Genomic DNA, 15,498 nt, shown 5'->3' on the forward strand with positions numbered 1-15,498 from the left:
TATGACATATTCATTCAAAATACTGAGAGACAAACTACCAATCAAGTATCCTATATCTGGCAAAACTGTCCTTCAGATATTTACAGATAAACAGGAGACCTCCTCTACAGGAAATACTAAAGAGCTTACTACAGATAGGAAATGACAGGAGAGAAAGATTTGGAGAAAAGTGTAGAAATGAAGATATCAGGAGATAGAGGGTAGAGATCGAGCATCTGATGTTGAAAGTATAAAATGTTCTAGAGGATTGAGTGTGTAAATCTGGAAATGGATAGCACAATACTGTGTGATGGTAGCACAATATTGTAATTACACTGAAAAGGATGACTGTGAATATGATTGAAAGGAATGCTAGAAGTCTGTATGACACCAGAAGGAAAGATAGAAGATAAAGACTGGGACTGTATAACTTAGTGAAAGCTAGAGTGGTCAATGAGTGTGATTAAATGTACAAATACAAGAATGTTTTTGCATGAGGGAGCAGCAAGAAAGAATGAAGTTTTGAGGTATGCAATGAAGTGAATATACTGTGAGGACAGTAGGTTGAGTGAAGTAAGCCGGAAATGAAAAGACAAACATAATACCTCACTAATATGGGCTAATAATTATGTGTTAACTTTGAGAATTGAATCTGGGAGCATGGGTTATAAGGGGAAGTCTTATGTAAAGGTTCCTAGATTGTAGGCCCTTACAGGAGTCACATTTATTTATGAGTTGTAACAGTGATTTCTGAATTTTGAGATTCTGAACTGTTTTTATGTGACATGGTCAGTCCCTGGAGCTTCAGGTGTCTGTGTGGCACCTGGGACTGAGAGCCAGAGCTCGGCAACTGTGAGTGTTGGTATCACCCCATGAATCACCTGTTAAAGAGGTTGAAAAGGAGATCACACTTTGGAGATTTGAATGAAATGGACTTGGTTGAGACTGGGGTAGATCAGACTAAACAATAGAGGATGATATTAACTGTGTTTTAAAACCTTGGTTTCTCTGTTGGGCCAAAGGAAGAGGTGGTTATATGGTGCAAAATCTATATTTTCTGCCACCTATCTCTGCCCCCAGGGCCTAACTTTTGTGGTCAATTTAGTCAAATGCCATGATTACATGGAACCTTGACTAGAGAGTGAGACCCAGACTTTGTTGGTTTGTACAGGTTAGCATGAAACCTCAGTACAACCCAGAATAATTTGGGCAGAGAATAAAAAGTATTTGCAAGGCCCCCTTGAGGATCTGTGGGAAAAATGTGGAATTATTAAACTTCCCCAGCTGGGAAATTCCTGATATTCTCACAAGCGTTGGGGACCACCAGCTTAGTAGGTCGAGCCCTCAATCTTAGGGCTTGCCCTTATGAAGCCTATCACTGCAAATGACAGGCTAAGCCTTCTCATAATTGGGCCTAAGAATCACCTCCAGATGGCCTCTCTTGTTCAGATGTGGTCTTTCTCTTGAAGCCAACTTGGCAGTTAAACTCATCTCCCTACCCCCTACCTGGGACATAACTCTAAATTATAAATCTCCCTGGCAATGTGGAACCTGACTCCCATTATGTGATTGAGAAACCCTTCTGGACCAAAAGGGGGAGGAGAATTTAAACAAAGTTTTAGTGGCTGAGAGATTTCAAATGGAGTCAAGAGGTCATTCTGGAGATAACTCTTATGGATTATATAAAAATCCCTTTTTAGTTTTTAGTTTATTAGTTTATCTGAAACTGTTGAACTACAATCCAGTATCTTTGATACTTGAAGGTGATCATACAAAACTGTATAGCTTATATGGTGTGATTGTGTGAATGTTAAAACCTTATGGCTCACACTCCCTTTACCCAGTATACGCACAATTGAGTAGAAAAATCAGGACAAAAAGTGAATAATTTGGAGGAGGAGGGTATGAGACATTTTGGGTGTTCTTTTTACTCGAATTTTTATTCTCATTTTTATTTTTTTGGAGTACTGAAAATGTTCAAAAATTGATTGTTATGAATGTAGAACTGTATGATGTTTCTGTGAATAATTGTTTTTCACTTTGGGTGATTGTATAGTATGTGAATATATTTCAATTAAAAAATTAAAAAAAAATAAATGAGGGAAGGAGGGTTATGGGATGTTTTGAGTGTTCTCTTTTACCTTTCTTTCTTTTCATTTTTATTTTTTGGAATAATGAAAATTTGCAAAAATTGTGGTGTTGAATGCACAACTATATGATGAAACTGTGAATAGTTGTACCCTTTAGGTGATAGTATAGTATGTGACTATATTTCAGTAAAGTTACATCAAAAATTCTATAAAGACAAACAAACAAACAAAAAAAAAAACACAAGAAAAAACAAGTTCAACTGACCAGATATTTCTTTTCCACCTATCTCTTCCCCCAGGGCCTAACTACCCAAGGCAGCTATGAGGGAAGGGCTGGGTGCAAAAAGGTGGGAGAGGTGTAGTTTGGAATTAGATCCACTGGACCTGGAGATTAGAAGTGGTAGTCATAGAAAAAATGGTATGAAATAGGCCGTTTTTGTTAAAAAAATTTTTCAATACCTTTATAGTGGTAACCATAGTAACCAGATCATTATTAAAATATAAATAGCCTTAGGATAGGAGTAATTGAATAAAATCTAATTGCCAAATTTCAGTTAAGTAAAATGAAAGGTCCTTGAGAGCTATGGAAAAGTTTTCCTGGATTTAGGCTTGGGTCTAATTAAACAATTATAGTATATTTTCCAGAGCTTCGTAGTGTACTTTTAAGGTTGTTTGTAATTTTAAGATACGAAAACAAAGTTTTTTTAACCTGCAATACAAAGGAAAAACAAGTACAGCTGCAAAAGTTGCAGTGATAGTCTAGTCTGATTCCTGTTTTTATGATTTTTTGCATCAAACAGAATTTTGTATGTTCTCCCTAAATTTATAGAAGTTGACTGATAAAATAAGCTAGTATAATAAGTACATTCTCAGAATTCCTCTTGAAAAGTAGCCTAACTGGACAGGTTGAATAAACTGAGCAATGTACCTGGTAATAATGACATTTATATAATATAATAAAGTCAGAATATGCAGATGCTTCAAATATGTGCTATTTAAAGAGCCAGCTGAGTTTAGTAAGAATTTAAGGTTTTTGTAACCTTAATTTCCTGGATTTCAAAGAATTTGGCTTTTTAATTACATTGCCATTTGTTACTCCAGTATGTGGAAGAATTTGAATTTGTAGTAGCTTTGTTAATGTCAGGCAGTATATTTTGATGAGGTTAGTAAGTGCTGTCATGAATGGGAAAGACATAATTCTTAACTTCAAAGAGTTTATATTCTAGTAAGAATACACTTGTATGGGGCATGGTATAAGACAGTAGTATATAAAGTACCTGCTAATTATCTTAATAAAGGAATAAAAATGATGGAAGAATTTTTTTTAAAGGACATAAAGAATGACCTAGGGATTCACTTCCCAATTTGCTAAGATTGGAAACCAACTCCAGTTTAACCCTCTTCAATCACAGGCCTTACAAATATTTGATTTTGCATCCTACCAAAAGATAAATCATGTACACAGCCCCAATGTGAAGTTGTATAACTCATATGTATGTACTCCTGTGCTAATATATATATTAGAAGACAAAAAAGTAGACATTGGAAAAATAAAAATATGAAGACAACTTAAAAAAAAAAAAAAGACCTAGGGGAAGACTCAGAAAAGATGACTCTTGAAAGACTTTTGAATAAGAAAGTAGCATTTGGATAAGTAGAGGTCTCAACTAGTTTTTTTAGAAGCCATGACTTAATTTTGTCAACTAACATTTTCTTGGTATTACTTAGTTCTTGGAATAATGTTGAGAAAAATTTGAGTTTTCTTCTGAATATAAATTCCTAATTTCAAACGTGGGCTCTTCTGATCATTGAACGTAGTGCTGAATTGGACTGAGAGATTTTAGGCATATTGTAATGTAATAATTTCTGTGTTGTGAGTATAAAGTATATAAATGCCTTGCTGTATTCCAAAACCAAGGATAAATTTTTTCTGTTCTTTTACTATTCTGTGGTATCTCCATTTCTTCTCGCCTTCACAAATACTGTTACTGGAAAGTTGTAAAAGGTTTGAGAAAGTAAATTTTGTTTGTTGTAGTTTTTGCTGACTGCAAGCCATGGATGGATATGGAAAGTTATAGAAAGTTTGTGGAAGTAAATTGTCATAGTCAATGCTGACCAAAATTTGATAAGCCTGTTTATAAATTTTTTTTCTAAAAAAGAGCTTTTTTTGTCAAATTGCATATTCATACAAAACTAAAGTTTAGCTTTCTCTCTGTTGAAAGAATGTGGATTGTTAGTCTGCTTTTAATGAAAAGTTATAAATAATTTTTCTTAACCATCTGAGTACTCTGTCTAGAAGACAAAGATTTTACATCAGAATAATATTGCTATTAATGTTTATGTTGACCTTATTCAGAAGACAAGTATTTTCCTTTTAAAGGAAAACTGCTACAAAGGATTTTGTCTTTCACCTTGTAACAGTGAAGTGCTGAAACAATCTAACATTACATAGCAGGTATTTGGGAAGTATTACAATAATTAAAAGATTTTTTTATCCTTTTGTTAGCTAAATTTGTATGGGTAAAATGTTATTCATATATTTAGAGATTGTTTAAAATCCCTGAAGACTTCACAGTATTCTCACTATCCATGTTATATCCTGATACTGGTTTGTATGTTAGACAATAGTATGATGTTGTAGTTACAGTTTTAGTTAATTCTTTAGAAAAAGGTTACAGATCATGGAAACAATCAGATTTACTTGTCAGTTGCACTACTTTGTTCTAATACTTCTCTGAAAGTATATGTGGTCAGCTATAGGTCAGAACTTCATTTGCCACAAAAAGGGACTTTAAAAGAGAAGCAAAACAATTACATAAATTATGGTTTACCTTTTAATTAACATAACCCTGGTAAATGTGTAAAGGTGAAACAGGACAAAACTTCTGCTATGGTTTGTGGTTGATGACCCCAATATAAGACAATTATCAAATGTTTTTGTTTCTGAAAGTAGCTTCATTTAGAAATGCTTATAAGAAAATTAGGGCTTGGATTATAAGCTCTTACAGCAGTCACATTTATTTTTGAGCTTTAACTGCTATTTCTGAATTCTGTGATGCTTTGCTCTTTGTATAACTTGGTAGTTCCTTGGCACTGTAGGTATCTGTGTGACACCTGAGACTCATTTCGAGTTCTCCAGCTCTGAAAGACAGCATTACTCCTACAGCAACTTGTAAAAAAGGTGAAAAAGAGATCACACTTTGATTAGAGTTGTGAATGAAGCTGATCTGGTTAAGACTAAGGTAAATCAGAATACAGAGTAAAAGATTATGTCTGTATTTTAAGACTTCTGTGTGAGACCAAAAGAAGAGATGTTTATTTTTTCCAAAATGTTATACTTTGATGCATTTCAGAGTATTTGGGGCAGAAAATGGAAAAGTATTTGCACAGTCCCTTGAAGGACTGGAAAACAGAACTATTAAACTTCCCCACCTAGGGTATTCCTGCTATTCTCTTAAGCAATAGATGCTCCCAATTTAACAAGCCAAGCCCTCGATCTTGAAGCTTGCCCTTATGAAACTTACTTCTGTAGCAGTGAAGCTAAGCCTAATTATTAATGCCTGTGAGTCACTTCCAGAGAACCTCTTTTGTTGCTTTGATATGACTTCTCTCTCTAAGCCAACCTCTGCAAATTAACTCACTAATTTTCCCCCCATCTGGGACATGACTTTCAGGGATGTAAGTCCCCCTGGCAATGTGGGACATGACTCTCAGGGATGAGCCTGGCCCTGACAATGTGAGACATGACTCCCAGAGATGTCTGGCCTTGGCACTGTGGGTTTGGTTGATCAAAAGGGGAAAAAGAAATAAAATTTCAGTGGCTAAGATTTCAAATCAAGTTGAGAGGTCATTCTGGAGGATACTTGTGATGGTTAGGTTCATAAGTCAACTTAAACTGGGTGATAGTACCCAGGTGTCTGGTCAAGCAAACACTGTTACTACAAGGACATTTGTGGCTGGTTAATAAACCAGAAGTCTGGTTTATTAAGTCATCGGTCAGTTGGCTGCAGCTGTGAATGATTACATCAATGAAGGATGTGTTTTTCATAATGAGAGAATACAATCAACTGGATTTAATCCAGTCAGTTGGAGCCTTGTAAGCGAGACGGATAGAAGACCTTCACTTCTTCTTTGGCTAACCAGCGAAGTGTTCCCTGAGGAGTTCAACAAAGTTGCCAGTTCATTTCCTGAGGAGTTCATCGAACATGTTCATTGAAGTTGTCAGTTTGCTGCCTGAGGAGTTCATCGAATATCTTCATTGGATTTGCCAGTTTGCTGCCTGCCCTATGGAATTTGGACTCTTGCATACCCACAGTTACATGAGACACTTTTATAAAATCTTATTTTTGTAGATACCTCTTGTTGATTCTGTTTCCCTAGAGAACCGTAATACAAGTTGGTACTGGGAGTGGTTCTTGAGAAACAGAGTCTTAAAATGGGCTTTTAGAATTTGTTTTCTACTCTGACTAGATTCAAAGGTACTAATGACTCCATTTCCAAAAATCAAGATGGCATTGACTGTCCATGGCATGAGTTGGCAGTGGAGATATGCAAAATATCACCATTTGATTCTACTAATAATACTCTTGTATGAAGCAAGGCTCTGGGTGATAGTGTTTTTGACACCTTAACAGAGTTTTGCAGAGTTAAGAGGTATAATGATGTTGGCTGGTTGCTCTTGGAAATGCTGGATAAAGTTATAAGAGAAAGAGACAAGCTAAAGCTTTCAAATTTGAAACTTAAGCACTGTATGACAGATATAAAGGTTTCTATGTGTGCCTTGAAAGAAAATCTTATTTCCTGTGGCTGCAGACTTTAGATTTCTGAAAACCAGACCCAGAGTCTCATTGTGCAACTAGTAGATTTACAATGTAAACTAAAATCTCAAATTCGCAGGGTATCTGCTATAAAAGTAAAGGCATTGATTGGAAAAGAATGGAATCCTGAAACTTGGGATGGGGACATATGGATTGATAATGGCAGTGTGGACTGGATTCTGCTGAATCTTTGTTAGCTATACCTGTAGTGATTTGTCTTGAGGAAATAGCCCCCCCCCCACCTCCAGCCTGCCCTGAGGAAGTAGCTTCCCAACCTCCAGTCTGCCCTGAGGAGCCTACCATCCAACCTCCACCTAAAAAGATTAACCCTTCAGTGCCTGCCAAACTGTAATCAACCCCCTGAGGAAGCAGCTCTCCTCTGGAGAGATTAATCCTGTTTCAAGAGATGAAACTGCAACGGGATGTCCTGAGGTAAATGGCTTGAGGGATATGTCTAATTCTTTTCATGACCCACCCCTATCACCAGTCTTTGCTTCAAGACCTATAACTAGAATAAATTCCCAACAGGCCCCAAAGGGTGAGGTACAAAGTGTGACCCATGGGGAAGTATGCTATACTCCAAAAGAACTATAGGAGTTTTCCAACTTATACAGACAGAAATCAGAGGAATATGTGTGGGAATGGATATTAAGGGTGTGGGATAATGGTGGAAGGAATATAAAGTTGGATCAGGCTGAATTTACTGATGTGGGCCCACTAAGCAGAGATTCTGCATTCAGTGTTGTAGCTCAAGGTGTTAGAAAGGGCATTAATAGTTCCTGTGGTTGGCTGAAACTTGGATCAAAAGGTGGCCGGCATTACCTGAGGTCGAAATGCCAGAACTGCCCTGGTATAATTTAGAGGAGGGAATTGAAAGCTTAAAGAGATTGGAATGTTACAGTGGATTTATCATGGAAGACTTCTCACACCCCTGGAATGTCCAAAGGACACACCTTTTACAAGGACTGTGAGGAATAAATTTGTAAGACTAGCTCCATCATCCCTAAAGAGCTCTCTGTCCCCCTTCTCTGTAGGTCAGATATTACTGTAGGATCTGCTATCACTGAGCTGGAATACTTAAACACAATGAGGATAATTGGATCCTGAGTCAGCAGAAGCCACATGGCTGCAGTTAATCGCCAAAGACAAGGTGGGCATGGCTACCATTATGGAAAACAGGCTCAAAGCAGCAATCAAAATAATCTGACATGCAGAGACTTAAGGTGTTGGCTAGTAGATCATGGAGTACCTAGTAGTAGAATAGATGGGCAGTCGACTAAATTCTTGTTTGAGCTATGTAAACAGAAGAATTCTAGTTCAAGTGAACAAAAGTCTCCCTTGAATTACAAAGACTTGAGACAGTTTATAGATCCAGAGTCTCTTGAATGAGGTGAAGGCCAGGTACCCTTGGGGAAGGGCCCTTTTACACTGCCAAAAATTTATACTGTTAATCTTCCTCTCAGACTTCCCCAGGGGGACCTACAGCCTTTTACCATGGTAACTGCATTGGGGAAAAGGAAATGATCAGATATTCGGGGGATTATTAGACACTGGTTCAGAAGTGACATTCAAGGAGACCCAAAACGTCATTGTGGTCCAGTCAGAATTGGGGCTTATGGAGGTCAGGTGATCGATGGACTCTTAGCTCAGGTCCATCTCACAGTGGGTCCAGTGGGTCCTCAAACCCATTCTGTGGTTATTTCCCCAGGTCCAGAATGCATAATTGGAATAGACATAGCAACTGGCAGAATCCTCACATTGGTCCCCTGATTCATGGAGTGAGGACTGTTATGGTGGGAAAGGCCAAGTGGAAGCTGCCAGAATTTCCCCTGCTTAGCAAAATAGTAAACCAGAAGCAATAGCAGATTCCTGGAGGGATTGCAGAGATTAATGCCAATTTTAAGGACTTGAAGCATGCAGGGGTGGTGATCCCCACCACACCCCCATTCAGCTCTCCTATTTGGCCTATGCAGAAAACAGATGGGTCCTGGAGGAGGACAGTGGATTATCTTAAGCTTAATCAGGTAATGACTCCAATTGCAGTTGCTATTCCAGATGTGGTATCATTGCTTGAGCAAATCAACACATCCCCTGTACCTGGTATGCAGCTATTTGGCAAATGCTTTTTTCTTAATAGCTGTAAGGACCACGAGAAACTGTTTGCATTCAGCTGGCAAGGCCAGCAGTATATATTCACTGTGCTCCCTCATGGGTATATCAATTCTCCAGCCCTATGTCATAATATGGTCTGCAGGGACCTTGATCATTTCTTCCTGCCACGAGACATCACGCTGGTCCATTATATTGATATGTTGATTGGAACTAGTGTGCAAGAAGTAGCACCTATTCTAGATTTGTTGGTAAGGTATTTGGCAGATGATGGAAATAATCTATCCTATCCATTGTTGTTTCCATGGAGATCTGGGTGCATCACATCTCCATGGAAACAACCTAATCCAAAGATTCCAACCTAATCAACACTAAATATGTCTGCCCCACAAGACTCATTAAGGAATATGGCATTTGGGGGGACATAGTATATCTAAACCAGCACATTCTACTCCCTGAACCCCAAAAAAGACATCTTTCCACATGCGAAATACATCCCATCACAATATCATAGATACTTAAATTAACAATAGGTAAATACAAGGTCTCATCAAAATCATTTACAGGCATGGTCTGTCCAAAAGCAAGATTCCCCTCTTTGGACCTGTGAAATGTAGAACAAGTTATCTGCTTCCTGTATACAAAGGAGGGACAGTCATAGGGTAAACATTCCCATAGCTATAAGGAGAAACTGAAAGGAAAACAGTTTAAGGGACTGAAACAATTCCCAAAATCTTCAGGGCAAACTCCATTAGATTTCAAAGTCTGAGAGTCATTTATAGAATGATGTTTTTTCCTTGGGGCTTGAGAAAACAGGAGTCCAACACTTTCCAAGGGCCTTTGTGGTAGCCTTTCTCTCTCCAAATGCTGGGGTGAGTGCTCCAACACATTCACACTTTGGGGATACCCCATTCTCCACCCACCCCCATCAAACATCAAGGTGCTACCCAGACTCTGCCTCTCAGGCACAAAAACTCTCTCCCCAATCCCCAGGGAATGTGCTTCACCCTCTCTGGGGCCTGGGGTGGCAGCACTCTTCCTGAGCATGGAGGCAGAAGGCCTGCCCTTGACCTCTGGGGCAAACTCACCCTTTCCATCTTGCCTGAGATTTCTTTACTCCAGACTTCAATTTCCATGATTCTGTCTTTGAGGAAATTTTTCCTTCAGTGTCCCTTGAGTCCAGACTGGCAGTGGCTCTGTATATACAGATCTTGCAAATATCTGGTTAGCTTGGCATGAAGCACACAGGCGTCAAAACCATCAGACAACAGGAGTTTCCACAAATCCTTTCTGAATAACTCCATCTCCAATGCTGGTTTGTACTGAAATGGCAGTTGGGTTCCATGTTTGTTTAAATCCTCACATAAGGCTGTAGTTTCTGGGGTTCCACCACCTGGAAGCTCAGAGTTTTCCATGCCGTCAATTTCTGGTTTATTTTTTCCCAAGAGTTCAGTTCTAAGTTTATGTCCTCTTGCATTTTACTATAAGCTGCATGGAGAAGCTGGGCCACACTTTTGATATTTAGTATCTAAACATCTTCAGCTAAGTGTCCAGATCATTGTTTTCAAATTCTGCCTTCCATCCAATACCAGGACTCAATTTGCCAAATTCTCTGCCACTTTAAAACAAGGATCACCTTTCTTCCAGTTTGCAATGACACATTCATCATTTCTGCTCAAGGCCTCTTCAGAAGTATTTTTAGAGTCCATATTTCTACCAATAATCTCTTCAAAACAGTCTAGGCCTTTTCTATCAAGCTCTTTCCAATTCTCCCAGAACCTTCCCCTTGTCTGTTTAAAAGCCATTCCAACATGTTTGGTATTTGCAAGCTCAGCAGTACCCTACTTCTCTGGTACCAAAATCTGTTTCAGTTTGCTAATGCTGCCCTTTTGCAAAATACCAGAAATGGATTGGCTTTTATAAAGGGGGTGTGTTGGTTTGTACCCAGAAAAAGCCGTGTTCTTTGGTGTAATCTTGTGGGGGCAGATTAATTTTTTTTGATTGGGGTGTTACCTCTTGGTTGAATGTTTCCATGGGGATTTGACCCTACCCATTCAGGGAGGGTCCTGATTAGTTTGCTGGAGTTCTTTAAAAAGAGCTGACACAGACCCAGATGCTTGCTGATGTTTTGAGATGCTAGCCCAGAGTTTGCTCCATTGAAGCTAAGAGAGGACAAAACACCTAAGAGCAGCTGAGAGAGACTTTTGGAGAGATGCTTGGGAGCCAACAGAGATGCAGAGAGATGCTTGGAGATGTGGACAAAAGGGCATTTGGAGTTGCTAAGAAATGAAGCCCAGAGTTTTTGCCTGGGATAAACTGAGAGAACACCCCCAGATGCTTAGAGAGAAATGCCCTGGGAGAAAGAAGCAAGGATGCATAGGAGCTGATAGAGGAGCTGAAACACAACCTGGGAACAAGGGACCAGCAGATGCAAGTCATATGCCTTCCCAGCTGACAGAAGTATTCCAGATGCCTTTGGCCATTCTTCAGTGGGGCATCCTCTTGTTGATGCCTTAGTTTAGACACTTTTATGGCCTTAGGACTGTAAATTTGATTTTGGTGATGAATGCACTACTATGTGATGGCACTGTGAATTGATTTTCCACTGTGGATGATTGTATGGTATGTGAAAATACCTCAATAAAACTGAATGGGATAATAAAAAATGATTTGGGGGACTGTGCCAGTTTGGATATATTATGTCCTCCAGAAAAGCCATGTTCTTTAATGCAATCTTGCGGGGCAGACTTTTAGTCTTCTAATTAGGGTGAGGTTTTTTGACTAGATTGTTTCCATAGAGATGTGACTCACCCAACTCTGGGCGAAACCTTTTGATTAGATTATTTCCATGGAGGTATGGCCCCATCCATTCAATATGGTTCTTAATTAGATCATTGGAGTCCTTTAAGAGGCTCAGGAAGAGAGACAGGAGCAGTAGCTGACAGAGATGCTTAGTGATGCTTGGAGATGGGGACAGAAGGATGTTTGGAGATGCCAAGCTAAGAGGTGAAGCCCAGAGTTTACCCTGGAGAAGCTAAGAGAGGACCTCCAGATGCTTAGAGAAAAATGCCCTGGGAAAGAAGTAAGGACACACAGGAGCTGAGCAAGAGAAGCTGAAACACAACCCCACCCTGGAAACAAAGGGCCAGCAGTTGCCAGCCACATGCCTTCCCAGCTAACAGAGGTGTTCTGGATGCCATCGGCCATTCTTTAGTGAAGGTATCCCCTTGTTGATGCCTTAATTTGGACACTTTTATGGCCTTAGGTCTGTAAATTTGTAACCAGATAAACCCCCTTTATAAAGGCCAATCTGTTTCTGGTATTTTACAGAATAGCAGCTTTACAAGCCAGAACAGGGACAATTTACAGTATAGAAATTCTTTCACATATATAAATTATGAAATGCAGGGTTATTATACCTGTGGATGATTAATATAAGTCAAGATTTCACATACTACTTTCCTGAAATATGAAGTCAAGTACAAGAACATTTTCTCCCAGATCCCTTCAGTCTATATCTTCAGAGCTTCCTAATCCTATGGGGATTTGGGGACATGACAGGAGTGTTACCTTATGATGTATATACTTCTGCCACTTTTTAAATCTTATCCAGAGGGTTTTCAGAGCTAGATTTTCACAATGGAGCCATTGATCCTTCTAAATGGAACAAGTCCTTGAATTGATCAACCCCATAATAAAATATATTAAGTTGGTTGCTTGGCTTCCAAGTCTGTTAGGGGGAAGGAGAGATGTAGAACTGTGTTGAAGGAGTGATATTCCTAGACACCCCAAGTGAAAGAACCAAGATGATTTAGAGCAAGTGTACCCAGAAATGGAGGTGCAGGGTACAGCAGGAAGGGAGTGGGAGTCCAGAGCATTAAGAAGGATTTAGGAGAATCAGTGCTAGTGCCTAAGCCAAGAAATTCCACACTAGTTTTCTAGAGGAGGACACAATTCCAGATGTGACATGGATCAGGAATTCTTAGGTTTTGTAATCAGGGAGGGGTATTGAAAATCTATGAGCACCATAGGTTAATTAATATATAAAACTGGTTTTCTGTGTACTGAATCTTGACATCTGCAGATAGGAAAGATTTACTTATTTTCTTCTTCCTATCCAATTTGGATACCATTTATTTCTTTTCCTTGCCCAGTTACTCTGCCTAGAACAGTGTTGAATGACAGTGGTGGCAATGGGCCATCCTTGTCTTCATATATGCCCTATATCATGTTGGGGATATTTCCTTCTTTCCAGTTTTCTGAGTGTTTTCATTACAAAGCAGTGCTGGATTTTGTCAGGTGCCTTTTCTGCATTGAGATGATTGTGTGATTTTTTTCCCTTCATTCTTTTAAAGTATTGTATTACATTAATTGATTTGCTTATGTGGAACCACCCTTGTATACCTGGGATAAATCCCACTTGGTCGTGTTGTATAATACTTTAAATGTGTAATTGGATTCAGGTTGCTAGGGTTTGATGAGGATTTTTGCATCTATATTCCCAAGGGATTTTGGTCTATAATTTTCTCATGGTGCCTTCTCTAGCTTTGGTACTAGGGTGATACTTAATAGAATGTGTTGGTAAGTGTTCCCTCCTCTTCAATTTTTTAATTGTTCTTGGAATGTTTGTTAAAATTCACTAGTGAAGCAATCTACTTCTTGGCTTTCCTGTATTAGGAGGTTTTTGATTACTGATTGAATCTCTTCACTTGTTAGTGGTTTCTTGAGATCACTTCTTCTTGAGCCAGTGTAGATAGGTTCATTTGTTTGTAGGAATTTGTGCTTCATCCAGAATATCTAATTTGTTCACATATAATTGTTCATACTGTCCTTTTATAATCTTTTGTTGTTGTTCTGGTGGGGCCAGTAGTAATGTCCTCTTTCATTCTGATTTTATTTGTGCCCTCTCTTCTGTCAGTCTTTCTAAATGTTTGCAATTTTTTGATCCTTTCAAAGAACTAACTTTTGGTTTCATTGACTCTATTTTATTAATTCTTTTATTTATCTGTGCTCTAATCTTAGCTATTTCCTCCCTGCTGCTTGTTTTGGGTTTGGTTTGATTTTTTTCTAGTTCCTCCTATTGTGAGCTTAGGTCTCTCATTTGAGAACTTTTTATGTAAACATTTAGAGCTATAAATTTTATTTGAAGCATTGACTTTGCTGCATCCCTTGAGTTTTTTAATGTAATTTTTTTAATATTCATTTTATTGAGATATATTCACATACCATGCAGTCATACAAAACAAATTGTACATTTGATTGTCCACAATACCATTACATAGTTGTACATTCATCACCAAAATCAATCCCTGACACCTTCATTACCACACACACAAAAATAACAAGAATAATAATTAAAGTGATAAAGAGCAATTAAAGTAAAAAAGAACACTGGATGCCTTTGTCTGTTTGTTTATTTCCTTCCCCCATTTTTCTACTCATCCATCCATAAACTGGACAAAGGGGAGTGTGGTCCTTACGGCTTTCCCAATCCCATTGTCACCCCTCATAAGCTACATTTTTATACAATTGTCTTGAAGATTCATGGGTTCTGGGTTGTAGTTTGATAGTTTCAGGTGTCTACCGCCAGCTACCCCAATTCATTAGAACCTAAAAAGGGTTGTCTATATTGTGCATAAGAGTGCCCACCAGAGTGACCTCTCGGCTCCTTTTGGAATCTCTCTGCCACTGAAGCTTATTTCATTTCCTTTCATTTCCCCCTTTTGTTCAAGAAGATGTTCTCCATCCCACGATGCCGGGTCTACATTCCTCCCTGGGAATCATATTCCACATTGCCAGGGAGATTCACTCCCCTGGGTGTCTGATCCCACTTAGGGGGGAGGGCAGTGATTTCACCTTTCAAGTTGGGCCACATCTGAGCAACAAAGAGACATTCAGGAGGAGGCTCTTAGGCACAATTATAGGGAGGCCAAGCCTCTCCTTTGCAGCAACAGTCTTCCCAAGGGCAAATTCTGTGTTAGAGGGCTCAACCCATCAAACCACCAGTCTCCTATGTCTGTGAGCATGTTAGCAACCATCGAGGTGGGGCAGGCCAATACCCCTGCATTCTTCACCAATTTCTCAAGGGGGCTCTGCATTTTTTTTTTAAACTTTTTTTTTTTAATCAACTGTATAAAAAATAAAAAAATTGAAAAAATTGAAAAAATGTACAATAAAAGAACATTTCAAAGAGACCATAACAAGGGAGTAAGAAAAAGACAACTAACCTAAGATAACTACTTTACTTCCAACATGTTCCCACTCTACCCCAAGAAAGTAACCTAATATAGCAACATTTCTGTGAACTTGTCCCTACTATACCCATCAGAAATTGACAGACCATAGTCATTCCTGGGTATTCCCAGAATGTTAAATTTACCCACAATAGCTTATCTGTTCTCATTCGATTATTGTTCCCCCTTCTTAATTGCTCTCTATTACTAGTTCCCCTACATTCTACATTATAAACCATTTGTTTAACATTTTTCAAAGTTCACATTAGT

General features: G+C 38.7%; 1 protein-coding gene across 5 annotated transcripts in view; it reads left to right on the forward strand.

Annotated features, from left to right (window-relative positions):
• LOC119504659 (zinc finger protein 596-like) overlaps window positions 1–15,498 on the forward strand; it is a 48,024-nt gene that overhangs the window by 15,598 nt on the left and 16,928 nt on the right. Inside the window, exon 1 of one of the 5 annotated variants that reach the window (XM_037797022.1) lies at window positions 8,018–8,036. The exons of 2 other annotated variants lie outside the window; for them this stretch is intronic. The gene's annotated coding sequence lies outside the window, so the exon portion shown is untranslated. Of the gene's footprint in view, window positions 1–8,017; window positions 8,037–8,545; window positions 8,911–11,475; window positions 11,618–15,498 lie in introns of those variants that run through there. 2 more of the 5 variants (XM_037797024.1, XM_037797023.1) reach the window with 2 other exon arrangements.

The sequence above is a fragment of the Choloepus didactylus genome, chromosome 10 (assembly GCF_015220235.1).
Source record: "Choloepus didactylus isolate mChoDid1 chromosome 10, mChoDid1.pri, whole genome shotgun sequence".
Lineage (NCBI taxonomy): Eukaryota > Metazoa > Chordata > Mammalia > Pilosa > Megalonychidae > Choloepus > Choloepus didactylus.